Source organism: Bombina bombina, chromosome 6, assembly GCF_027579735.1.
Source record: "Bombina bombina isolate aBomBom1 chromosome 6, aBomBom1.pri, whole genome shotgun sequence".
Lineage (NCBI taxonomy): Eukaryota > Metazoa > Chordata > Amphibia > Anura > Bombinatoridae > Bombina > Bombina bombina.
The window spans coordinates 699,252,472-699,280,410 of record NC_069504.1 but is presented as its reverse complement, the minus strand read 5'-3'; the positions used below and the strand labels follow the sequence as shown (position 1 = coordinate 699,280,410).

The 27,939-nt window shown below is 41.0% G+C and overlaps 1 long non-coding RNA gene across 1 annotated transcript in view; it reads left to right on the top strand.

Moving 5' to 3' along the window:
* Positions 1 to 23,779: 23,779 nt before the first annotated feature.
* LOC128662210 (uncharacterized) overlaps positions 23,780 to 27,939 on the top strand; it is a 34,721-nt gene continuing 30,561 nt past the window's right edge. Inside the window, exon 1 of the long non-coding RNA XR_008402724.1 lies at positions 23,780 to 23,838. This is a non-coding gene — a long non-coding RNA (uncharacterized LOC128662210). The remainder of the gene's footprint in view (positions 23,839 to 27,939) is intronic.

Genomic DNA, 27,939 nt, shown 5'->3' with positions numbered 1-27,939 from the left:
TTTGCTGCGTTTCCCTAACATGTTGCTGCACTGGTATAGAAAGCCTGAGTAAGCTTACTCTGTCTTTCTTTTTACATAGGTCTCTGTGAGGAGCGGCATCCTCTCAAACTTTGTGAGTCGTCTGACTGCCAGACGGCTAGAATGCAGGTAAGTGTCTTTTGTTCTTCTGGGGCTAGAAGGCTGGCACTGAAGGGGTTAAGGCTTCCTGCTATTCAATTTGGGACTCAAAATCCTTCAGGGGTAAGGGTTTTTACGGCAGAGAGCAGGGCACTGATGAATGTGTTATGGAGACTAGGGGTTAATATCCTTCAGGGCAGGAAGGAGTTAACCCTCTATTGCGGGTTCAGTTTTGTTAGCTTTTATGTTAAGATAGCTATGTTGTTTAGAATCCTCATAGTAGGAAGAACTTATAGGGTGATGAGAAAAATTTTCAGGTGCCTAGCTAACAGAGCAAGATTGTCTGCTCTGGGTTAGTATAAACACCTACACAGATCTTTTATTTTTTATTGTGTGTACCGGTTTCGGCTTTGGAATGTAGCGTGGAACACGCTCCATTCTTTGTGATCTAGGACTCCGCCTTTTTTCTTCAGTAGTAATGCAGAGCAGCGCCATTTCTCTTTCCTCTGGGTCCGACCACGTGACCCTGCCTTCTTCAAGATGGACCCACTCCAGAAGGAAGAAGATTCCGTCTGGATGAAGACTTCTACCGGTCTGTATGTCCTCTTCTGGCCGGATCGGATGAAGACTTCTGCCCCTCTGGAGGTCCACTTGTGCCCGGCTGGGTGAAGACGGCTCAACGTAGGGAGATCTTCAAGGGGGTAGTGTTAGGTTTTATTAAGGGGGGATTGGGTGGGTTTTAGAGTAGGGTTGGGTGTGTGGGTGGTGGGTTTTAATGTTGTTGGGGGGGTATTGTATTTTTTTTTACAGGTAAGAGAGCTGATCACTTTTGGGCAATGCCCCACAAAAGGCCCTTTTAAGGGCTATTTGTAATTTAGTATAGGGTAGGGAATTTTATTATTTTGGGGGCCTTTTTAATTTTATTAGGGGGATTAGATTAGGTGTAATTAGTTTAAAAAACTTGTAATTATTTTTTTATTTTCTGTAATTTAGTAATTGTTGTTTTTTGTACTTTAGTTTATTTAAATTAATTGTAGTTAATTGTAGTTAATTTATGTAATTAATTTAATGATAGTGTAGTGTTAGGTGTAATTGTAATTTAGGTTAGGATTTATTTTACAGGTAACTTTGTACTTATTTTAACTAGGTAGCTATTAAATAGTTAATAACTATTTAATAACTATTGTACCTAGTTAAAATAAATAAAAAGTTGCCTGTAAAATAAAAATAAATCCTAAGATGGCTACAATGTAACTATTATTTATATTGTAGCTATCTTAGTCCTAGATTTGGAGTTAGGCGGTAGCCGTGAAAACCAGCGTTAGAGGCTCCTAACGCTGGTTTTAGGCTACCGCCGGTATTTGGAGTTATTCAAAAAAAGGGTCTAACGCTCACTTTTCAGCCGCAACTTTTCCATACCGCAGATCCCCTTACGTCAATTGCGTATCCTATCTTTTCAATGGGATCTTTCTAACTCTGGTATTTAGAGTCGTAGCTGAAGTGAGCGTTAGAAATCTAACAACAAAACTCCAGCCGCAGAAAAAAGTCAGTAGTTAAGAGCTTTCTGGGCTAACGCCGGTTCATAAAGCTCTTAACTACTGTACTCTAAAGTACACTAACACCCATAAACTACCTATGTACCCCTAAACCGAGGCCCCCCCACATCGCCGACACTCAAATACATTTTTTTAACCCCTAATCTGCCGACCGCCACCTACGTTATACTTATGTACCCCTAATCTGCTGCCCCTAACACCGCCGACCCCTATATTATATTTATTAACCCCTAACCTGCCCCCCACAACGTCGCAGCCAGCTACCTACAATAATTATCCCCTAATCTGCCGACCGCAAAGAGCCGCCACCTACATTATAGCTATGTACCCCTAATCTGCTGTTCCGATCAGCCAATAGAATGCGAGCTCAATCTGATTGGCTGATTGGATCAGCCAATCGCATTGAACTTGATTCTGATTGGCTGATTCCATCAGCCAATCAGAATATTCCTACCTTAATTCCGATTGGCTGATAGAATCCTATCAGCCAATCGGAATTCGAGGGACGCCATCTTGGATGACGTCATTTAAAGGAACCGTCATTCGTCGTTCAGTCGTCGGCCAGGATGGATGTTCCGCGTCGGAGGTCTTCAGGATGCTGCCGCTCCGATCCGGATGGATGACGATAGAAGATGCCTCTTGGATGAAGACTTCAATCGGATGGAAGACCTCTTCTGCCCGCTTGGATGAAGACTTCTACCGGATGGAGGACCTCTTCTTGCTCCGCTAGGATGAAGAATTTGGCTCGGCTGGGTGAAGACGACTCAAGGTAGGGAGATCTTCAGGGGCTTAGTGTTAGGTTTATTTAAGGGGGGTTTGGGTTAGATTAGGGGTATGTGGGTGGTGGGTTGTAATGTTGGGGGGGGTATTGTATGGTTTTTTTTACAGGCAAAAGAGCTGAACTTCTTGGGGCATTCCCCGCAAAGGGCTCTGTTCAGGGCTGGTAAGGTAAAAGAGCTTTGAACTTTAGTAATTTAGAATAGGGTAGGGCATTTTTTTATTTTGGGGGGCTTTGTTATTTTATTAGGGGGCTTAGAGTAGGTGTAATTAGTTTAAAATTGTTGTAATATATTTCTAATGTTTGTAAATATTTTTTTATTTTTTGTAACTTAGTTCTTTTTTAATTTTTGTACTTTAGTTAGTTTATTTCATTGTATTTATTTGTAGGAATTGTATTTAATTTATTTATTGATAGTGTAGTGTTAGGTTTAATTGTAGATAATTATAGGTATTTTATTTAATTAATTTATTGATAGTGTAGTGTTAGGTTTAATTGTAACTTAGGTTAGGATTTATTTTACAGGTAAATTTGTAATTATTTTAACTATTTTAGCTATTAAATAGTTCTTAACTATTTAATAGCTATTGTACCTGGTTAAAATAAATACAAAGTTACCTGTAAAATAAATATAAATCCTAAAATAGCTATAATATAATTATAATTTATATTGTAGCTATATTAGGATTTATTTTACAGGTAAGTATTTAGCTTTAAATAGGAATAATTTATTTAATAAGAGTTAATTAATTTTGTTAGATTAAAATTATATTTAATTTAGGGGGGTGTTAGTGTTAGGGTTAGACTTAGCTTTAGGGGTTAATACATTTATTAGAATAGCGGCAAGATTAGGTCGGCAGATTAGGGGTTAATAATTGAAGTTAGGTGTCGGCGATGTTAGGGAGGGCAGATTAGGGGTTAATACTATATACTATTTATTATAGGGTTAGTGAGGCGGATTAGGGGTTAATAACTTTATAATAATAGCGGTGTGGTCCGCTCGGCAGATTAGGGGTTAATAAGTGTAGGCAGGTGGAGGCGACGTTGTGGGGGGCAGATTAGGGGTTAATAAATATAATATAGGGGTCGGCGGTGTTAGGGGCAGCAGATTAGGGGTACATAGGGATAATGTAAGTAGCGACGGTTTACGGAGCGGCAGATTAGGGGTTAATAATAATATGCAGGGGTCAGCGATAGCGGGGGCGGCAGATTAGGGTTTAATAAGTGTAAGGCTAGGGGTGTTTAGACTCGGGGTACATGTTAGGGTGTTAGGTGCAGACGTAGGAAGTGTTTCCCCATAGCAAACAATGGGGCTGCGTTAGGAGCTGAACGCGGCTTTTTTGCAGGTGTTAGGTTTTTTTTCAGCTCAAACAGCCCCATTGTTTCCTATGGGGGAATCGTGCACGAGCACGTTTTTGAGGCTGGCCGCATCCGTAAGCAACTCTGGTATCGAGAGTTGCAGTGGCGTTAAATATGCTCTACGCTCCTTTTTTGGAGCCTAACGCAGCCATTCTGTGGACTCTCAATACCAGAGTTATTTTAAAGGTGCGGCCAGAAAAAAGCCAGCGTTAGATACGCGGGTCGTTACCGACAAAACTCTAAATCTAGCCGTTAGGGTTTATTTTACAGGTAAGTATTTAGTTTTAAATAGGAATAATTTAATTAATTGTATTAATTTTATTTAGATGTATTTAAATTATATTTAAGTTAGGGGGGTGTTAGGGTTAGACTTAGGTTTAGGGGTTAATACATTTATTATAGTGGCGGCGACGTTGGCGGCGGCAGATTAGGGGTTAATACATTTAATATAGTTGTGGCGACGTTGGGGGGGCAGATTAGGGGTTAATATATGAAATGTAGGGTTCGGCGATGTGGGGGCATCAGATTAGGGGTTCATAAGTATAATGTAGGTGGCAGCGGTGTCCGGAGCGGCAGATTAGGCGTTAATAATATAATGCAGGTGTCGGTGATATTGGGGGCGGCAGATTAGGGGTTAATAAGTGTAAGATTAGGGGTGTTTAGACTCGGGGTTCATGTTAGTGTGTTAGGTGTAGACATAAAATTCCATTCCCCATAGGAAACAATGGGGCTGCGTTAGGAGCTGAACGCTGCTTTTTTGCAGGTGTTAGGTTTTTTTTCAGCCGATTCTGCCCCATTGTTTCCTATGGGGAAATCGTGCATGAGCACGTTCAGCCAGCTTACCGCTGACTTAAGCAGCGCTGGAATTGAGGTGAGATGTGGAGCTAAATTTTGCTCAACGCTCACTTTTCTGCGTCTAACGCCGGCTTGCAGAAAACTCGTAATACCAGCGTTCTCTTAAGTGAGCGGTGAGAAAAAAAGGCTCGTTAGCACCGCACACCATTACCAACAAAAACTCCTAATCTAGCCGTTTATTATTAAGAGTGTTTTACATTCCAAAATGTGTACCCAAAGTCAATTATCTTTTGTAATTTCACTGCACATTACATCAGAGCGTGTATTTAACAGAGTTGTGACTCTTGTTCCACTGACATGTTTCAGTAAAAGCATTTTTATGTCTGAGAACAAGCGCGTTATTCAGAACCTTCCTTGCATCATGTCCTTCATGGGCATCCGTGCATTATGGGTTTACTATATCTGTAATCACAATTACCTAGATTATGAGTTTTGCGTTAGAGGCTGTGCGGTGCTAACGAGCGGTTTATGCTGACCGCTCACTTACAGACAATGCTCGTATTACGGGTTTTTACAAACCAGACAAGAAGTGAGCGTTGAGCAAAATTTTGCTCATTACCGCACTCCAATACCAACGGTGCTTACGTTAGCGGTGAGCTGGTGTAACGTGCTTGTGCATGATTTCCCCATAGGAATCAACGGGGAGGGCTGGCTGAAAAAAAGTCTAACACCTGCAAAAAATCAGCGTAAAACTCCTTAACGCAGCCCCATTGATTCCTATGGGTAAATACATTTTATGTCTACACCTAACACCCTAACTTGAACCCCGAGTCTAAACACCCATAATCTTACACTTATTAACCCATAATCTGCCGCCCCCGACATCGCCGACACCTACATTATAATTATTAACCCCTAATCTGCCGCTCCGGACACCGCCGCCACCTACATTATACTTATGAACCCCTAATCTGCTGCCCCCAACATCGCAGACACCTACATTATATTTATTAACCCCTACTCTGTTGCCCCCAATGTCGCCACCACCTACCTACACTTATTAACCCCTAATCTGCCACCCTCAACGTCGCCGCCACTATAATAAACATATTAACCCCTAAACTGCCGCACTCCCGCCTCGCAAACATTAGTTAAATATTATTAACCCCTAATCTGCCGGCCCTAACATCGCCGCCACCTACCTACATTTATTAACCCCTAATCTACCGCCCCCAAGTCGCCGCCACTATATTAAAGTTATTAACCCCTAAACCTACATCTAATCCTAAACCTAATCCCACCCCCTAATTTAAATATAATTAAAAGAAATCAAAATAAAAATTGTACATTGTAGCTAGCTTAGGGTTTATTTTTATTTTACAGGCAAGTTTGTATTTATTTTAACTAGGTAGAATAGTTACTAAATAGTTATTAACTATTTAATAACTACCTAGCTAAAATAAATACAAAATTACCTGTAAAATAAAACCTAACCTAAGTTACAATAACACCTAACACTACACTATAATTAAATTAATTCCCTAAATTAAATACAATTAAATAAAATTATCTAAAGTACAAAAAAACCCAAACACTAAATTACAGAAAATAATAAACAAATTACAAGATTTTTAAACTAATTTCACCTAATCTAATCTCCCTAACAAAATAAAAAAGCCCCCCAACATAAAAAAGCCCTACCCTACACTAAATTACAAATAGCCCTTAAAAGGGCCTTTTGCGGGGCATTGCCCCAAAGTAATCAGCTCTTTTACCTGTAAAAAATTACAAATCCCCCCCAGCATTAAAACCCACCACCCACACATCCAACCCTACTCTAAAACCCAACCAATACCCCCTTAAAAAAATCTAACACTAACCCCTTGAAGATCACCTTACCGGGAAAAGTCTTCATCCAACTGGGCCGAAGTCCTCAACGAAGCCGGGAGAAGTCTTCATCCAAGCCGGGCGAAGTGGTCCTCCAGACGGGCAGAAGTCTTCATCCAGATGGCATCTTCTATCTTCATCCATCCAGAGCGGAACAGCCAGCTCAATCCTATTGGCTGATTGCATCAGCCAATAGGATTTTTTCTACCTTAATTCCGATTGGCTGATAGAATTCTATCAGCCAATTGGAATTGAAGGGACGTCATCTTGGATGACGTCATTTAAAGGAACCTTCATTCCAGAAGAGCCGTCGGATGAAGAGGATGCTCCGCGTCGGATGTCTTGAAGATGGACCCGCTCCGCACCGGATGGATGAAGATAGAAGATGCCGTCCGGATGAAGACTTCTGCCCGTCTGGAGGACCACTTCGCCCAGCTTCATTGAGGACTTCGCAAAAGGCCCTTTTAAGGGCTAATTTGTAATTTAGCGTAGGCTAGGGCTTTTTTTATTTTGGGGGGCTTTTTATTTTGTTTGGGGGATTAGATTAGGTGTAATTAGTTTAAAAATCTTGTAATTTGTTTATTATTTTCTGTAATTTAGTGTTTGTTTTATTTTGTACTTTAGATAATTTTATTTAATTGTATTTAATTTAGGGAATTCATTTAATTATAGTGTAGTGTTAGGTGTAATTGTAACTTAGGTTAGGTTTTATTTTACAGGTACTTTTGTATTTATTTTAGCTAGGTAGTTAATAAATAGTTAATAACTATTTAGTAACTATTCTACCTATTTAAAATAAATACAAACTTGCCTATAAAATAAAAATAAACCCTAAACTAGCTACAATGTAACTATTAGTTATATTGTAGCTAGCTTAGGGTTTATTTTATAGGTAAGTATTTAGTTTTAAATCGGAATAATTTAGTTAATGATAGGAATTTTTATTTCAATTTATTTAAATTATATTTAAGTTAGGGGGGGTTAGGGTTAGACTTAGATTTAGGGGTTAATAACTTTAGTATAGTGGCGGCGACGTTGGGGGCGGCAGATTAGGGGTTAATAAATGTAGGTAGGTGTCGGCAATGTTAGGGACGGCAGATTAGGGGTTAATAATATTTAACTAATGTTTGCGAGGCGGGAGTGCGGCGGTTTAGGGGTTAATATATTTATTATAGTGGCGGCGATGTCCGGTTCGGCAGATTAGGGCTTACATTTTTTCTATTAGTGTTTGCAATGCGGGAGGGCCTCGGTTTAGGGGTTAATAGGTAGTTTATGGGTGTTAGTTTACTTTTTAGCACTTTAGTTAAGAGTTTTATGCTATGGCGTTGTAGTGTAAAACTCTTAACTACTGACTTTAAAATGGGGTACCAGTCTTGACAGGAGAGAGTCTACCGCTCACTTTTTGGCAGACTCGAAATACCGGCGCTATGCAAGTCCCATTGAAAAAAGAAGATACGCAATTTACGTAAGTGGATTTGCGGTATTTCCAAGTCTGGCCAAAAAAGTGAGCGGTAGACCTGTACCTGCAAGACTCGTAATACCAGCAGGCATTAAAAAGCAGCGTTAGGACCTCAACGCTGCTTTTTAAGCCTAACGCACAACTCGTAATCTAGCCGAATGTACATGTTTATATTGGATTTCCTTCACCTAAGGAAATTCTATTTTATTTTCTGTGAATAATTTTCCTTTCTAGTATGGAACAGAGCTCTGTTCCTAAATACATAATTCTTAAAGTGGCGATGTCAGTTTAAATATTTTAAATAATTTAATTTATAAAAATTATTTTAGCCTCTTGTCTCTGTGGATAATGCTGCTTAGGCTATGCCACAGCTTTCTCCTCAGTCGTCCCAAGCCTTTTTTATGGCGTCACATGCAGTGCCCTGCGGTTCCTCTCAATCTCCTAGAGGAGTTATTTGTGTGCAGAATTGTCTGCCCAGGTGTATTTTGGCATCTGTGGCTTTATCTGCTTTTCCTATCTTAAAGGGAAATCGCAAGAGGTTATTTCTCCAACATAGGTGTGTCCGGTCCACGGCGTCATCCTTACTTGTGGGATATTCTCTTCCCCAACAGGAAATGGCAAAGAGCCCAGCAAAGCTGGTCACATGATCCCTCCTAGGCTCCGCCTACCCTAGTCATTCTCTTTGCCGTTGTACAGGCAACATCTCCACGGAGATGGCTTAGAGTTTTTTAGTGTTTAACTGTAGTTTTTATTATTCAATCAAGAGTTTGTTATTTTGAAATAGTGCTGGTATGTACTATTTACTCAGAAACAGAAAAGAGATGAAGATTTCTGTTTGTATGAGGAAAATGATTTTAGCAACCGTCACTAAAATCCATGGCTGTTCCACACAGGACTGTTGAGAGCAATTAACTTCAGTTGGGGGAACAGTGAGCAGTCTCTTGCTGCTTGAGGTATGACACATTCTAACAAGACGATGTAATGCTGGAAGCTGTCATTTTCCCTATGGGATCCGGTAAGCCATGTTTATTACGATCGTAAATAAGGGCTTCACAAGGGCTTATTAAGACTGTAGACTTTTTCTGGGCTAAATCGATTCATTATTAACACATATTTAGCCTTGAGGAATCATTTTATCTGGGTATTTTGATATAATAATATCGGCAGGCACTGTTTTAGACACCTTATTCTTTAGGGGCTTTCCCAAAGCATAGGCAGAGCCTCATTTTCGCGCCGGTGTTGCGCACTTGTTTTTGAGAGGCATGGCATGCAGTCGCATGTGAGAGGAGCTCTGATACTTAGAAAAGACTTTCTGAAGGCGTCATTTGGTATCGTATTCCCCTTTGGGCTTGGTTGGGTCTCAGCAAAGCAGATACCGGGGACTGTAAAGGGGTTAAAGTTCAAAACGGCTCCGGTTCCGTTATTTTAAGGGTTAAAGCTTCCAAATTTGGTGTGCAATACTTTTAAGGCTTTAAGACACTGTGGTGAAAATTTGGTGAATTTTGAACAATTCCTTCATGTTTTTTCGCAATTGCAGTAATAAAGTGTGTTCAGTTTAAAATTTAAAGTGACAGTAACGGTTTTATTTTAAAACGTTTTTTGTACTTTGTTATCAAGTTTATGCCTGTTTAACATGTCTGAACTACCAGTTAGACTGTGTTCTGAATGTGGGGAAGCCAGAATTCCTATTCATTTAAATAAATGTGATTTATGTGACAATGATGCCCAAGATGATTCCTCAAGTGAGGGGAGTAAGCATGGTACTGCATCATTCCCTCCTTCGTCTACACGAGTCTTGCCCACTCAGGAGGCCCCTAGTACATCTAGCGCGCCAATACTCCTTACTATGCAACAATTAACGGCTGTAATGGATAATTCTGTCAAAAACATTTTAGCCAAAATGAACACTTATCAGCGTAAGCGTGACTGCTCTGTTTTAGATACTGAAGAGCATGACGACGCTGATAATAATATTTCTGAAGGGCCCCTAACCCAGTCTGATGGGGCCAGGGAGGTTTTGTCTGAGGGAGAAATTACTGATTCAGGGAACATTTCTCAACAAGCTGAACCTGATGTGATTACATTTAAATTTAAGTTGGAACATCTCCGCATTCTGCTTAAGGAGGTATTATCCACTCTGGATGATTGTGACAAGTTGGTCATCCCAGAGAAACTATGTAAAATGGACAAGTTCCTAGAGGTGCCGGGGCTCCCAGAAGCTTTTCCTATACCCAAGCGGGTGGCGGACATTGTTAATAAAGAATGGGAAAGGCCCGGTATTCCTTTCGTCCCTCCCCCCATATTTAAAAAATTGTTTCCTATGGTCGACCCCAGAAAGGACTTATGGCAGACAGTCCCCAAGGTCGAGGGAGCGGTTTCCACTTTAAACAAACGCACCACTATACCCATAGAGGATAGTTGTGCTTTCAAAGATCCTATGGATAAAAAATTAGAAGGTTTGCTTAAAAAGATGTTTGTTCAGCAGGGTTACCTTCTACAACCAATTTCATGCATTGTCCCTGTCGCTACAGCTGCATGTTTCTGGTTCGATGAGCTGATAAAGGCGGTCGATAGTGATTCTCCTCCTTATGAGGAGATTATGGACAGAATCAATGCTCTCAAATTGGCTAATTCTTTCACCCTAGACGCCACTTTGCAATTGGCTAGGTTAGCGGCTAAGAATTCTGGGTTTGCTATTGTGGCGCGCAGAGCGCTTTGGTTGAAATCTTGGTCGGCTGATGCGTCTTCCAAGAACAAGCTACTTAACATTCCTTTCAAGGGGAAAACGCTGTTTGGCCCTGACTTGAAAGAGATTATCTCTGATATCACTGGGGGTAAGGGCCACGCCCTTCCTCAGGATCGGCCCTTCAAGGCAAAAAATAAACCTAATTTTCGTCCCTTTCGTAGAAACGGACCAGCCCAAAGTGCTACGTCCTCTAAGCAAGAGGGTAATACTTCTCAAGCCAAGCCAGCTTGGAGACCAATGCAAGGCTGGAACAAGGGAAAGCAGGCCAAGAAACCTGCCACTGCTACCAAGACAGCATGAAATGTTGGCCCCCGATCCGGGACCGGATCTGGTGGGGGGCAGACTCTCTCTCTTCACTCAGGCTTGGGCAAGAGATGTTATGGATCCTTGGGCGCTAGAAATAGTCTCCCAAGGTTATCTTCTGGAATTCAAGGGACTTCCCCCAAGGGGGAGGTTCCACAGGTCTCAGTTGTCTTCAGACCACATAAAAAGACAGGCATTCTTACATTGTGTAGAAGACCTGTTAAAAATGGGAGTGATTCATCCTGTTCCATTAAGAGAACAAGGGATGGGGTTCTACTCCAATCTGTTCATAGTTCCCAAAAAAGAGGGAACGTTCAGACCAATCTTAGATCTCAAGATCTTAAACAAGTTTCTCAAGGTTCCATCGTTCAAGATGGAAACCATTCGAACTATTCTTCCTTCCATCCAGGAAGGTCAATTCATGACCACGGTGGATTTAAAGGATGCGTATCTACATATTCCTATCCACAAGGAACATCATCGGTTCCTAAGGTTCGCATTCCTGGACAAGCATTACCAGTTCGTGGCGCTTCCTTTCGGATTAGCCACTGCTCCAAGGATTTTCACAAAGGTACTAGGGTCCCTCCTAGCTGTGCTAAGACCAAGGGGCATTGCTGTAGTACCTTACTTGGACAACATTCTGATTCAAGCGTCGTCCCTTCCTCAAGCAAAGGCTCACACGGACATTGTCCTGGCCTTTCTCAGATCTCACGGATGGAAAGTGAACGTGGAAAAGAGTTCTCTATCTCCGTCAACAAGGGTTCCCTTCTTGGGAACAATAATAGACTCCTTAGAAATGAGGATTTTTCTGACAGAGGCCAGAAAAACAAAACTTCTAGACTCTTGTCGGATACTTCATTCCGTTCCTCTTCCTTCCATAGCTCAGTGCATGGAAGTGATCGGGTTGATGGTAGCGGCAATGGACATAGCTCCTTTTGCGCGCATTCATCTAAGACCATTACAACTGTGCATGCTCAGTCAGTGGAATGGGGACTATACAGACTTGTCTCCGAAGATACAAGTAAATCAGAGGACCAGAGACTCACTCCGTTGGTGGCTGTCCCTGGACAACCTGTCACAAGGGATGACATTCCGCAGACCAGAGTGGGTCATTGTCACGACCGACGCCAGTCTGATGGGCTGGGGCGCGGTCTGGGGATCCCTGAAAGCTCAGGGTCTTTGGTCTCGGGAAGAATCTCTTCTACCGATAAATATTCTGGAACTGAGAGCGATATTCAATGCTCTCAAGGCTTGGCCTCAGCTAGCGAGGGCCAAGTTCATACGGTTTCAATCAGACAACATGACAACTGTTGCGTACATCAACCATCAGGGGGGAACAAGGAGTTCCCTAGCGATGGAAGAAGTGACCAAAATCATTCTATGGGCGGAGTCTCACTCCTGCCACCTGTCTGCTATCCACATCCCAGGAGTGGAAAATTGGGAAGCGGATTTTCTGAGTCGTCAGACATTGCATCCGGGGGAGTGGGAACTCCATCCGGAAATCTTTGCCCAAGTCACTCAGCTGTGGGGCATTCCAGACATGGATCTGATGGCCTCTCGTCAGAACTTCAAAGTTCCTTGCTACGGGTCCAGATCCAGGGATCCCAAGGCGGCTCTAGTGGATGCACTAGTAGCACCTTGGACCTTCAAACTAGCTTATGTGTTCCCGCCGTTTCCTCTCATCCCCAGGCTGGTAGCCAGGATCAATCAGGAGAGGGCGTCGGTGATCTTGATAGCTCCTGCGTGGCCACGCAGGACTTGGTATGCAGATCTGGTGAATATGTCATCGGCTCCACCTTGGAAGCTACCTTTGAGACGAGACCTTCTTGTTCAGGGTCCGTTCGAACATCCGAATCTGGTTTCACTCCAGCTGACTGCTTGGAGATTGAACGCTTGATCTTATCGAAGCGAGGGTTCTCAGATTCTGTTATCGATACTCTTGTTCAGGCCAGAAAGCCTGTAACTAGAAAGATTTACCACAAAATTTGGAAAAAATATATCTGTTGGTGTGAATCTAAAGGATTCCCTTGGGACAAGGTTAAGATTCCTAGGATTCTATCCTTCCTTCAAGAAGGATTGGAAAAAGGATTATCTGCAAGTTCCCTGAAGGGACAGATTTCTGCCTTGTCTGTGTTACTTCACAAAAAGCTGGCAGCTGTGCCAGATGTTCAAGCCTTTGTTCAGGCTCTGGTTAGAATTAAGCCTGTTTACAAACCTTTGACTCCTCCTTGGAGTCTCAATTTAGTTCTTTCAGTTCTTCAGGGGGTTCCGTTTGAACCCTTACATTCCGTTGATATTAAGTTATTATCTTGGAAAGTTTTGTTTTTAGTTGCAATTTCTTCTGCTAGAAGAGTTTCAGAATTATCTGCTCTGCAGTGTTCTCCTCCTTATCTGGTGTTCCATGCAGATAAGGTGGTTTTACGTACTAAACCTGGTTTTCTTCCAAAAGTTGTTTCTAACAAAAACATTAACCAGGAGATTATCGTACCTTCTCTGTGTCCGAAACCAGTTTCAAAGAAGGAACGTTTGTTGCACAATTTGGATGTTGTTCGCGCTCTAAAATTCTATTTAGATGCTACAAAGGATTTTAGACAAACATCTTCCTTGTTTGTTGTTTATTCCGGTAAAAGGAGAGGTCAAAAAGCAACTTCTACCTCTCTCTCTTTTTGGATTAAAAGCATCATCAGATTGGCTTACGAGACTGCCGGACGGCAGCCTCCCGAAAGAATCACAGCTCATTCCACTAGGGCTGTGGCTTCCACATGGGCCTTCAAGAACGAGGCTTCTGTTGATCAGATATGTAGGGCAGCGACTTGGTCTTCACTGCACACTTTTACCAAATTTTACAAGTTTGATACTTTTGCTTCTTCTGAGGCTATTTTTGGGAGAAAGGTTTTGCAAGCCGTGGTGCCTTCCATTTAGGTGACCTGATTTGCTCCCTCCCTTCATCCGTGTCCTAAAGCTTTGGTATTGGTTCCCACAAGTAAGGATGACGCCGTGGACCGGACACACCTATGTTGGAGAAAACAGAATTTATGTTTACCTGATAAATTACTTTCTCCAACGGTGTGTCCGGTCCACGGCCCGCCCTGGTTTTTTTAATCAGGTCTGATAATTTATTTTCTTTAACTACAGTCACCACGGTACCATATGGTTTCTCCTATGCAAATATTCCTCCTTAACGTCGGTCGAATGACTGGGGTAGGCGGAGCCTAGGAGGGATCATGTGACCAGCTTTGCTGGGCTCTTTGCCATTTCCTGTTGGGGAAGAGAATATCCCACAAGTAAGGATGACGCCGTGGACCGGACACACCGTTGGAGAAAGTAATTTATCAGGTAAACATAAATTCTGTTTTTATGAATCGGATAGTAAGGTTTCTGCTCCGCTTGTGGCTGCTACACATTTTGTCCTTCTTATAGTTTTATGAGCAGGATAGTCGGTAGCATCTGAGGGTTAAACCTCCAATTTGGACAGTGTAATTTCTTAATCTGGTACTGAAGTAATTCTCTTCAGATTCAAGCCGGAACTCTTTTCTGTTCAGGAGGGGTTGGCTACTTGGTAAACTTCGACTCTCCTGTCATGGTCAATCCTCTAGAATCTAGTGAATTCTATATTTACTAGGATTAATTTGTAAACATTTTCCTGTTTTCGACCGTATTAAGAGAAATTTCTCAGGGATGGGGGATGTCAAGGATTACCCATTCGCCTGTCTGTAATAGCTGTCTCCTTTAAATATCATGGTGCAGCCATTGCTATTCTGGTTAGAGATCTTCAATCCTTAGTTAGGATAGAGGCTTGTTTACAAACTTTTATGGACAAGCGCGGCTTGTCTGATTCCATTTTGGACGACTCAATATGGAGATCAATAACAGAAAGGCTATTAGGCCATTTTTTTTATTTCTGTTGCTGCCTTTCGTTCCCTTGTACTTCAGAAGAAGTCTTTCCCTTTCTTTTCCAATCAGGAGCAGTCCAAGTTCTCTGGGATATCCAGTCAGTCTTGGATCAGGGGAAGTAGGTAAAGAAAACCGCAGCTAACTATCATTCAGCATGAAGGTTCACCCCAGAACAGGATTGGATCCTGTGGGGGGCAGTCTGTCTCAGTTTCTTCTCTTGCCTGGATACTAGATGTCCAAGATCCCTAAGGGGCTGTAGGTATAGTGTCCCAAGGTTACAAATTCTCCTTTCCCGGAATAGGTTTCTCCTTTCATGTTTCTTTGTAGCCCAGATAAAGAGAGAGGCTTTCTTGAAATGTGTTCGGAATCTTCCTCCCTTGAAGGGATTATTTCAGTTTCAGTTTAGGAACAGGATCTAGTTTCTTTTTCATTCTGTTCCAACTACCTTTGTCCTGATTTAGGCATGAAATGTTTACATTTGTTTTTCGGAGTACCGTCCTTTACGATGGAGACTCTTTGCTCCATTCTTCTTTGGTGCTAGAGGGTCAGTTTATAACGGCCTTAGATCTAAAGGATGCGTATCCTCAGTTTCCCATTCAACGGGATCATCTCAGATTTCTGAGTTTTGTTCTCCGGCTGAATGTTTTTCAGTTTGTGGGCTTATAATGGCTTTGCAACACCTCCCAGAATCTTTTTTAAAGTTCTGGACTGTGATCGGTACCAGGATTGCAGTGGCGTCCCTCCTGGACGTCCTATTGGTCCAGGCGCCATTTTTCGATAAAATATATATCATTGGAGGTTTTAGTTGTTTTTTTTCTTCCCTTGTCCCAGCTGCATGGGTATTCTATTTAGGAATTAATGTTTGAGAGCTAAGCAGTTCTGCATGCTCAGTCAGTGGAATGGGATTATCCAGATGTCTTGGAGTATCTAGATCTATCGACAAAAATCTCCTTTCCATGTTTTTTTCTTCTTCATCAAGATCTTTGGTCTCTGGACTCTCGCTTTGGAGACCTTCCTAGGCGTTTGACCGCTGGGGAGGTATCTTGGACTCGTTGAGAACTCGCCAAGGAATTAGCTCAAATGGTAGTGCGCTCGCTTATCATTCAAGAGGTAGTGGGTTCACTGCTCGCATTATAACGCAGGGACTTTGGTCCTGGGAGAAGTTTGCTCTCCCCTTTATCTTTGAGGCGGATAGCAACTTTCAATGCTCTGATGGTTTGACCTCAGTGGTCTTTAGTCCATTTTATCGGGTAATAGACAGATAACATAGCCTCTGTGACTTTACATCACCTGCCAGGGAGGAACTTCAGTTCCTTAGTCACGTAGGTAGGGTTTCAGATTTTTTTGTGGGTAGGTGCTCACAGTTATTGCCCATCTGCCACCCACATTTCTGGAAGGGACATCTGGGATGCGGCATTCTGAACAGTCAGACTTCTCATCACGGGGAAGTGGGAACCCCATCCGGGAGTGTTCTCCAGATTATCTCCCAAATGGGGTTTTCCAGAATTGGTTCTGCTGGGGTCTCGTCAAAACCCAGGTTCGGTTTGAGGTCAAGAAATCCTCAAGCCTTCTAATAGATGTTCTGGCAGATACTTGGAACTTCAGATTAACATATCCTCCTTCTGTTTGTTCTCCTTCCGTGTTTCAAGTAGGAGAGAGCATTGGGTTTCTACTAGCTCCTGCATGGCCTTGCAGGATCTGGTAGGTGGATCTAGTAGATATGTTGTCTGTATCTTCATGGAGACTTCTGCTGGGGATATTCTGCCTCAGGAGTCCTTCCGTCATCCAAATATTGTTTCTCTGAAACTGCCTGCTTGGAGATTGTTCTCTTGTTTTTAGCTAATCGTGGATCGTTTGAATCGGTTCTTAAAGGGACATGAAACCCAAAATTGTTCTTTCATGATTCAGATAGAGAATATTATTTTAAACAACTTTCTAATTTACTTCTATTATTTAATTTGTTTAATTCTCTTGTTATTCTTTGCTAAAAGGTTTATCTATGAAAGCTCAGGAGCAGCAGAGAATCTAGGTTCAAGCTGCTGATTGGTCGCTGCATATATATACCGATTGTCATTGACTCACCCATGTGTTTAGTTAGAAACCAGTAGTGCATTGCTGGTCCTTCAACAAATGATACCAAGAGAATAAAACAAATTAAATAATAAAAGTAAATTAGAAAGTTGTTTAAAATTGTATTCTCTGTCTGAATCATGTGGGTTTCATGTCCCTTTAAGACCATGATTCAGGGTCGTAAGCCTATCCCTAGAAAAAAAAAAATTAAGATATAAAAGCAGCCTATGTAGCCTAGTGGTTAGCTTTGTGCCTTCCAACTCAAAGGTTGTTGGTTCGCATCCAGCTGCTGGCGCTGGATGTCTATTTTACAGGACCCCAAGGATCTTCTCTTTTATCCAGGTAGGCCTGAGAAGTAGGTTATTTGTTAGTACCCTCAAGGGTCAGATTCGGCGCTTGCCATTCTGCTGTTCAAGTGTCTGGCGGATGTGCCGGATGTACAATCAGGTCCTGGTCGGAATCAGGACTGTGTTTAAGTCAGTTGCTTCTTTGGAGCCTTAACTTTGTTCTTAAAGTTTTTAGTCAGGCTTAGTTTGAGCTTACACATTCCATAGATATTAAGTGTTATCTTGGAGAGTTTTGTTCTTCTTCTGCTCAGAGGGTTTCCGAACTCTCAGCTTTGCAGTGTGGTTTCCTTATCTCGTATTTTGGTAGATGAGGCAGTTCTTCGAACCAGTTGGTTTTCTTCCTATGGTTGTTTCGGACAGAGATTTTCGTCAGGAACTTGTTGTTCCTTTTCTCTGTCCTACTCCTTCTTCTCATAAGGTTCGTTGGGTGCACAACTTAGATGTTGTGCGGGACCTTACATTTTCTCTACAGGCTACAAGGGACTTTGTCAGTCCCCTGTATTGTTTGTTGTTTTTCTGGTTAGACATATAGGCTAGTAAGTTTTCGCCACTTCTCTTCTCTCTGGTTGAGAGGTGTTATCATAGGGCTTATGAGCCTGCTGGACAGCAGCCTCCTGAGGGAATTACAGCTCTCTCCACTGGTGTGGTGTTCTCTTCTTGAGTCTTCAAGAAAGAGGCCTATGTGGAACATTTTTGTAAGGCGGCGATTTGGCCTTCCTTGCTCACTTTTGCTAAAGTCTATAGATTTGTTCTTTTGCCTCGACTGAGGTTTCTTTGGGAGAAAGGGTCTTCAAGCATTGGTGCCTTCTGGTTAGGTTACCTGTCTTGTCCCTCCCGTATCATCTGTGTCCTCTGGCTTGGGTATTGATTCCCAACTGTAATTGATGATGATCCATGGACTCACCATGTCATTAGAAAGAAAACTAAATTTATGCTTACCTGATAAATTTCTTTCTTTCTTGACATGGTGAGTCCATGGCCCTTCCTGGTTTTCAGACAGGTTTTTTTTATATAAACCTCAGGCACCTCTGCACCTTGTGTTATTTCCTTTCTCTCCTTTTCCTTCCGTCGAATGACTGGGGTTTGTGGGAAGGGAAATGATACTTAAAAGCTCTGCTGTGGTGCTCTTTGCCTCCTTCTGCTGGCCAGGAGTGATATTCCCACCAGTAATTAATGATGATCCGTGGACTCACCGTGTCAAGAAAGAAAGAAATTTATCAGGTAAGCATAAATTTCGTTTTTTACAGCCTTCTTTGCTCATATTTACCAAGGGTTTCAATATTAGTGGAGGGCACTGTAGATATATATAGGAATATGTATTTAAAACTACTTAGAACATATTACCCTATGTGAAGAACATTGGAATGTAAAATAAAATTATTTTTGATGTTTTCATGTATCTGACTACAAAGGGCTCCAATGCACGTATATATGTATATATGTATATATGTTTGTACAGATGTATTTATGTGTTTATATGTGTAAATGTAAATACATATAAACACATATAAATACATCTGTAAATACATATATACATACATATATACATATATATGTATACTGTCTCTATATACTGTAGATATATATATATATATATATATATATATATATATATATATATATATATATATATATATATATATATATATACACATATTTAGACATGTGTATGCATGCATATGTATGGTAAAGCCCTTTTTTCAAACACCTTATACCAAATATCTTTGAACCCTTATAACTTTTTTATTAATTTTTTAAAATAATTTTAATCATGCGGTGTTTATATGAGTGTAACTGTACTTTTACATGTATTTATGTTGTGTTTAATGTAACTTTGTTCTTACCCTACCCTTTATCGAGCTCTCAATTCATGCTACCCAGACGCACATTAAATTAGATTGAGTAGGAGTGAACGCGTTTGCTTTCAACTCGTATTAAGCATGCTGTTTCCATTGCGCACAAAAAGCCAAAAAAAAAAAAAACGATATCGCTTGCGCACTATAGTTAGCACACCACTCGTAATCAACCCTTAATAAGTGTATAACACATAAGAAAATAAGTTATCCCTGGAGCATAATGGAGTTAAAATCAAGCTCTGTTAAAACAGAGTGTGCTTATCACCTCCACTGACTCGGAACACCTATCCTGACAGTTGAAAATGGCTATCATACTTCAAAGATGAAGCAGGAGAAGAAAGAAGGCACACCAAAAGCCAAAATAATAATCCCCAGTGCGCCAGCTCTATCCAAGAGCGCTAATATCAATCTCCGGTGTGAGAAGTATAGCAAAATATGCTTAATAGTGCAGGGGGAGAAAGTAATGGCTGCATTAGAAGCTCCAGTAGCAAAGAAGCGAGATTAGTCAAGTGGAGTTAAATATAAAGAGACAGAACCTCAGATATTGCATAAAATGCAAGAGTGCCAAAATAAGATCAAACTATAATTAAAGGTATGTGGTGTGTAAATATATGCCCCAGGCTATGTGAATTATGTACATGTACATGTGAATAGACAGTGGGCTATGAGGTGCATTTGTACTTACCTGCCAGCACCTGCATCTATTGTTCTCACCTCAGTTCCAGAAGAATAGTTTCCAGTAGACTAGCCCATCTGAGATAGAGTAATCATGGTGCCAAATATCTGTAAAAGCACGGCCACTTTAAGCCAGGAGATTGGCAGATAAATCCATATTTTGCCGGGGGCACAGCGTTAGCAAACAAGAAGCAGTACTCTGTAGTCCAGCGGAGTGGTGGATACACCCACTTTCCACATAGGAGGCCTGTGACATCTACAAACTGGAAGAAGATTTTGACTGCCTAGCTGAAAACTCCTGTCTACCTCTCTGTCCTGTTTGTAGGCTCTCTGAGGAGTAAATAGGGTATCAAGTGGTTATTAAAGACCTTAATCAGTGGAAATGCTCAGGTCCACATAGGTTCAAATCTAAATACTATTGTACTTTTTCTCATTTACTAACTTCCCATCAGATGTGGAGAGGTTGATGTGCATAGGTGGAGGTCCAGGCGAAGGTCCCAAGCGGAGGTCCATCTATCCGACGTGAAGGTCCTCTTCATGCGATCGTCCTCTGCACACTGAGGATTCAAATGCAAGGATCTCCACATCCAATCAATGGACCTGCACCTGGGACCTTCGCCTGGACCTCCACCTACGCGCATCGACCGCTCCGCCTCCGCAGGGATGAAGAAGATGCCGATCCTGCGATGGATGAAGATGAATCCGCCTGGATGAAGATGGAGCCGCCTGGATGAAGATGGAGCCGCTGGGATGAAGATCGTTCAAGCTGGTCTTCAGCAACTGTGAGTACCTAAAGAGGGGTTAGTGTTAGGTTTTTATATGTTTTTTTTGGGTGGGTTTTTCTTTTAGATTAGGGTTTGGGCTTGTCTTAAAAGATCTGAATGCCCTTTTAAGGGCAATGCCCATACAAATGCCTTTTCAGGGCAATGGGTTTCTTTAGTTAGGTTTTTTTTATTTTGTGGGTTTGGGGGGTGGGGGTTTGTAATGTTAGGGGTGTTTGTTTTTATTTTTTAGAAAAAGAGCTGATTTCCTTAGGGCAATGCCCCACAAAAGGCCCTAGTTTATTATAGATTAGGGATTTTGGGGTGGTTTTTTTTAAAAAAAATATTTTGGATAATTCGTTTGTTATTTTGTGTAGTTTTTTTTTCTTTTTGGTGTGTTTTTTTTTTTTAGAATAGCCATTTTTTTATTTTTAATGGGCAGCAAAAGAGCTGAATGTCATTTTAAGGGCAATGCCCATACAAATGCCCTTTTCAGGGCAATGGGTAGATTAGGTTTTACTTTATTTTTATTTTGTGGGTTTGGGTGGTGGGGGTTTGTATACTGTTAGGGGGTATTTGTTTTTCTTTTGTAGAAAAAGAGCTGATTTCTTTAGGGCAATGCCCTACAAAAGGCCCTTTTAAGGGCCCTTGGTAGTTTATTATAGATTAGGTTTTTTTTATTTTTGGGTGTTTTTTTTTTAAACAGGGTATTAGAATAGGAATAATTTTTATTGTTTTGTATTATTTCATTTGTTATTTTTTGTAATTTTAGTGTTTTTTATTTTTTGTAATGGTAGTTTTTTGTTGTTGTAATGTTAGGTTTTAGTGTAAGGCAGCTTAGGTTTTATTTCACAGGTAAGTTTGTATTTATTTCAACTAGGTAGTTAGTAAATAGTTAATAACTATTTACTAACTAGTCTACCTATTTAAAATAAATACAAACTTACCTGTGAAATAAAAATAAAACCTAAACTAGCTACAATATAACTATTAGTTATATTGTAGCTAGATTAGGTTTTATTTCACAGGTACGTTTGTATTTAGTTTAAATAGGTATTATTTAGTTAATAATTGTAACTTTTATTTAGCTCTATTTTAATTATGTTAAAGTTAGGAGGTGTTAGGTTTAGGGTTAGGTTAAGGGTTACAGTTAGGGTTAGGTTTAGGGGTTAATATAGTTTAATTTAGGTTGTTGCGATGTGGGGAGCTGGGGGTTTAGGGGTTAATAGGTTTATTTAGTGGTAGTGATGTGGGAGGGCAGAGGTTTAGGGGTTAATAACTTTATTTAGTGGTGGCGATGTCGGAGAGCAGCGGAATAGGGATTAATATCTTTATTATAGTGTGGGCGATGCTGGGGTGCAGGGGAATAGGGGTTAATAACTTTATTATAGTGGCAGGGACTTTAGGAGCAGCAGATTAGGGGTTAATAAATTTATTTCAGTGGCGGCGATGTCGGGGCGGCAGATTAGGGGTTAATAACATTATCTAGGTGTCGGCGATGTTGGGGGCGCAGATTAGGGGTGTTTAGACATGGGGTTTATGTTAGGGTGTTAGGTTTAAACATAACTTTTTTCCCCATAGACATCAATGGGGTTGCATTACAGAGCTTTTCATTCCGCGATTGCAGGTGTTAGTTTTTTTTCTAACACTCTCTCCCCATTGATGTTTATGGGGAAAGATTGCATGAGCACGTCAAAGCAGTGCTTGTATTTTGTGCGGTATGGAGCTCAATGCAACCATATCGCACGCACAAGGCGGCTTTTCAAAAACTCGTAATGGCAGCGCTATGGAGGGTGAAATAACGCAACTTTTGTTGCGTTCGTTTCGCACCCTCTATAGCGCAAAACTTGTAATCTAGATGAATATTAATTCAAAAGTTTGGATTTCAGAAGAAACTTGGATTTTGGAATTCTGGATTTGAGGATTTGTACCTGTACTTACAATGCACATTGCAAACATAAAGTGGTATTATATGCATTTGTTACTTTTAACACGCTCCTTACAAACAAAAAAAATAAGATAACCACAAAAAAATAAAATATGGTTTGCTTAATATGTGGCTAATAAAACGAGAAGAGTTACACTGGCAATATGGCAACCCAGTATAAGGTTAAAACAAATATCACCTATATGAAGAAAAGAATTTTAAAGTAATAGTTTTATTTATTTTTTGTCTGAAAAAGATGTAAAATAAAATATGCTTATATTTCAATAACTAAACTAATACAGCAGTATCAGACATGTACTTCCAACTAATGCTCATTGACTAATAGTTATAAATGCTAATTGTACCTAACAGCCAATGGGCATTAAAATATAGTTAATTTAAACAGCATCTACTTCTTTCAAGCAAAAAAAGTAAACATATATAAATCCTGCTCTTTTGTATAAACAGAATTGTTTTTGAGTATAATGTCCCTTTAACTAGTCATCTGTATAGTGCTGCAGGTTTGCTTAGTGCAAGAGTAGATGGGTGTAAGAGACTAAAGCTTATTGGCTAAGCTGTGTGCGTAATGTTGCAAATAAGTGAGTACTTAAACAGTAGAAGTGCACCAGCTGACCATGGGCCAGATTACAAGTAGAACGCTTAATATCGCTTTCACAAAAGCGATATTACCGCTCTACTGAGTAATACCAGCGCACGCTAATGTGCGCTGGTATTACAAGTTGACAGCAATCAGAACTAGCGCAACAAAGGCAGCATATTGTAAATCTATATGTATATGACTATATACATATATATTTATGTGTTAATATGTATATATGCACATATTAACACATAAATATACTGTATATGGATTTAAGCATATACATAATTATTATAGACCGCTATGTAAAGGCTTTTCTAGCCCCCAAAAACTGCTAAGTGCAGTTTTCTTTTTTCTTTTTTAAAAAAATGCTACATTAAAAAAAAACGGAAAAAAAGAAAGAAAGAAAGAAAACTAACGCTTCATAAAATTAACTTGTAATGGCTGGTTATTTATTTTTGCTCACTGCAAACAGGCAATAAATTAGTGCTCCACTTGTAATCTGGCCCCATATGTATAATGCAGCAGGGGCTGTTAGCACTGAAATAGCAGACTGTAAAAGACGTGGGTGTGCTCGCTAAGCTGTGCGTATTATACTACAGGGAGGGTCAGTACTGGAATGGCAGGTTCTTATTTTCTGTCTGAGCACCTATATTAATGGCTCTTATTCATAAGTTTCTGGCTCCGGGGATGGATTGCTGGGTGTGGTAAGTGAGAGGGGACATTCTGCCATAACTTCTGTAATTGCATTTTAGATTTATAAATGAGGACAAAGAAGAAATAATCTGGGCAAAGGACCAGGCTGGGCATAGAGGCAAAGCTCCGGTTGAGGTTAAAAAAACCTTGTGTTAAGAGCAAAAGTTCAAATATCAGTAGTAGAACATATATATATATATATATATATATATATATATATATATATATATATATATATTAAGTGATTCCATCATAAAGCCCATGCTGTCTTTTTAAGATTAGAAATTTCTTCCTTAAAGGGACAATAAAACCAAAATTAAACTTTCATGATTCAGACAGCATGCAGTTTTAAACAACTTTCCAATATACTTCAATGATCAAATTTGCTTTGTTCTCTAGATATCCTTTGCTAAAGAGTATACATAGCAGGGTAAGGAGCTGCCATACACTGCTAGAATCTAGCTGGTGATTGGTGTCTGCAAGTATATGCCTTTTGCCATTGGCTCGCTTGATGTGTTCAGCTAGTTCTACATATTACCTGCAATTTCACCCTGAGCTGATGATAGCTCAGGTTTATGTGAGTAGTCACTTGACCCGTATATACTAAAATTAAGTTTATATAAACAATATCACACTATTTGTGTTTTCTCTCTTTTATTTTGAGGGATTGAGGATCGCCTACACGATATCCTTTTATATCACATTAATTTGTATTATTATATTTGTTTGTGATTGAAGTTATTTGTGTTTAGTTCTACATATTGCATTGATGGTCCTTCAACAAAAGATACCAAAAGATTAAAGCAAAGTTGATAATAGAAGTAAATAGAAAAGTTGTTTAAAATTTCATGCTCTCATTGTAAGAGAGTGGCGGAGATCTTCACCCCTGTCTATACCTCAGATCTTTTTTTTTTTTTTAAATATTTTTTATTGAGTATATACTTTTTAACATACAGCTTTACTCAAACATGAATATAAACAGAGTTCATATTGAACAAAGCATGAAAGGAGCATTCTTATGCACAGGGTTCTAATCATACTATCCGTGGTTGAGAATAGAAATGTCTCCTTGTGTGGAAATCCTCGTTTTTACAGAGGTCACCTTATGTATACACAGTAAACATTTAAGGGAATACAGAGATATATCATCAGTCTACAAAGGTGTATTCCTGAAAGAAAGAAACAGGCCAGTCAAAAGAAGTAAAGAATTAGCATGGTATTACTCAGTGTATTATAGTTCAGGCTCCAAGCGGGGCAGGGAGCTCCTCGACCTCTCCCCACTTGTCATCTGGTGGGTAGAGCTTTGGACTACTGTAGCAGCTCCTAGGTAGGGGAGGGGGTAGGGAATAAGTATAAAGATTATAGGAGAGGGTGTCTGAAGGGGAAGTGTTCCGGTCTCACTATGCTCTCTCTAGTGTCTAGGCTCCAGTATTAGGGGACGGCCGGGCTAGCATAGAATCCCAGGGTTCCCAAATTGCGCAATAATTGCTCAGTTGCCTTCTCTCCCTAGCAACATAATTTTCCATGTTTTTAAGGTAGTTCACGCTCTCAATTACACTTTGTAGCCTAGGGGGCTGGCTCTTTTTCCAATTTCTGGCTATAAGCAGTTTAGCAGAGACAAGAACATAGATCAAGAGGTTTTGCTTGGCTTTAGGAAGCTTATCTATGTCCAAATGCAAGACAGCTAGGGCTTGGTTCAGGGCTTGAGTTAGCTTCAATTCTGTACAAAGCCTACCCACTTTCTGCCAGTAGGTCGTTAGTTTGGGGCAGGTCCACCAAACATGGATGGGGGAGCCCAGCCCTACGCACTCCCTCCAGCACAGCTGCGAATGTTCTGGGAAAAGTCTCCCTAGTTTTGTGGGTACTAAGTGCCATCTGGTTATTACCTTGAAGTATAGTTCGTAGAGAGTAATGCAATGGGTCGCCCTCTTCGTCAGTCTAATGGCCTTGTCCCAGGTTTCTGCTGAGAATGTAACTTGTAACTCTTCCTCCCATGCTTTCATGTGGACTGTTTTTGGGGTAACCCCTTCTTCCAGAAGGCAGTGATAATGTACTGAGAGAGGTTTGTGTAGTTGGGTGTTTGTTGTCCATCGCGCCTCCCAAATGGTCAGGTCTCTCAATGTGTCATTTTGAAAACCCCAAGATCTCATTAGAGTACGGAGTCTCAATAAGTCAAATTGGTGTCTAGGGGACAGTGTGGGAAGGTCCATCATGTCTCCGTGTGGTCGTATCTGTCCGTTGCTGTAAAAGTCTCTCACAGAGTTTATACCCGTAGCATCCCATGAGCTGAGATTTGAATCGAGTAGTCCTATCAAGAGGCCTCTTATTGGGTGTATTGGTGAGGGGTGCGGAGCTACCAACTTGTTGTGTCTCAGTTTAACCCAAGCATCTCGGCACCCCTTCACAATATTGTTCGCGACGTGGACTTTGGTTTGCCAATGTTGAGGTAACCAAAGAAGATCCTCCAGTTGGATGTATGCGGGAAGCGAAGCTTGCTCCAGCTCCCTCCATCTCGTTGGCGGGAGGGCCTTAGCCCACGCCGTGGCATGGGTTAGCATCGCTGCCTCATAGTATGTTTTTACACTGGGAAGGCCAAGGCCTCCTTTCTCTATTGGTTGTTGCAAGATATGCGCTGCGACTCTGGGTCTTTTGTCATGCCAGGTGTATGAGTTGAAGAGGGATTGGAACCTCCTCAGTAACGCCCCCGGTACTGGTATCGGGATACACCGGAATAGGTAGGTGAGTTTTGGTAAGATCATCATTTTAAGAGCTGCTACCCTGCCCATCCAGGATATATCGCAGTATCTCTTAGAATTAATTTCTGAAGTGACCGTCGTTAGTAGTGTTTCAAAGTTTTCCTTGATCACCACAGTCTTTTTATGTGAGAGGAAGACCCCTAAATGACGGATCCCCTTGTAGGACCATTTGAAGGAATAGAGACGTTGGATCTCGTCTCTCTCATTCTGAGGAATATTAATGGAGTAGGCCTCTGTTTTGGTCACATTCAGTTTATAGTAGGAGATATCCCCAAATTGTCTGAAGAGGGCCATCAGTGGAGGGAGAGAATCTACCGGATCAGAGAGAAAGACCGTAAGATCGTCTGCAAAGAGTGCAAGCTTTTGGGGGGTATCATGCATCTGCACCCCATGGATTAGTGTCAATTCTCTAATCGCAATCGCTAGAGGTTCGATAGCTAGTACGAACAGTAACGGATAGAGAGGACACCCTTGTCTGGTTCCATTACTAATTGTAATTTTAGGGGAGCAGAATCCCACTCCCCTAACAACTGCAGTCGGGGTTGAGTACAGTGCTTTGATCGCAGTGATAAATGGGTCTGGCACACCAAACGCTGAGAGTGTCTGAAATAGGTAGGTCCATCTCACCCTGTCAAAGGCCTTCTCGGCATCAAGCAACAGGGTGAGTATAGGAAGTCCCATATCTATTACTTCTGAATAAATATTTAAAAGGCGTCGAGTATTATCGGTGCCCTGTCTCCCCTGCACAAAACCCACTTGGTCTAAGTGTACAATTGAGTGTAGATGCTTCCCTAACCGGTTTGTCAATATTTTGGCATAGATTTTGGCATCGACATTAATAAGCGATATGGGCCTGTAGCTGGAGCACAGCAACGGATCTTTACCTTCCTTGTGGATAGTAGTGATGTTCGCCTCCAGGAACTCCGCCAGAAAAGCGCCCTTAGTTGCTACATTCTGGAACAGTCGGAGCAGTACTGGGGATATAAGTGGGCTAAGCTCACGATAGAACATACCCGTGAACCCATCTGGTCCGGGTGCCTTATGAGGAGCAAGGTCTTCTATAGCTTTTCTTACTTCCGCTAAGGTGTACTGTTGCTCCAGTTCGATCTTAGATTCCTCAGATAGAGTGGGCACAGGTAGTCTCTCCAAGAATCTGGGGATATCGATATGTGCAGTGTCATTAGCTGCTGTCGAATTCTTAATATTGTATAGAGAGGAGTAGTAATCAGCGAATGCTACTCCTATTTCTTTGGGGGAGTATACTACGCCGTCATTCGTTGCAATGCAGGGTATTCTTTTCTGCAACGTGCGCTTGCGGAGCTTATTGGCCAGAAGTTTGTCTGCTCTATTACCTTT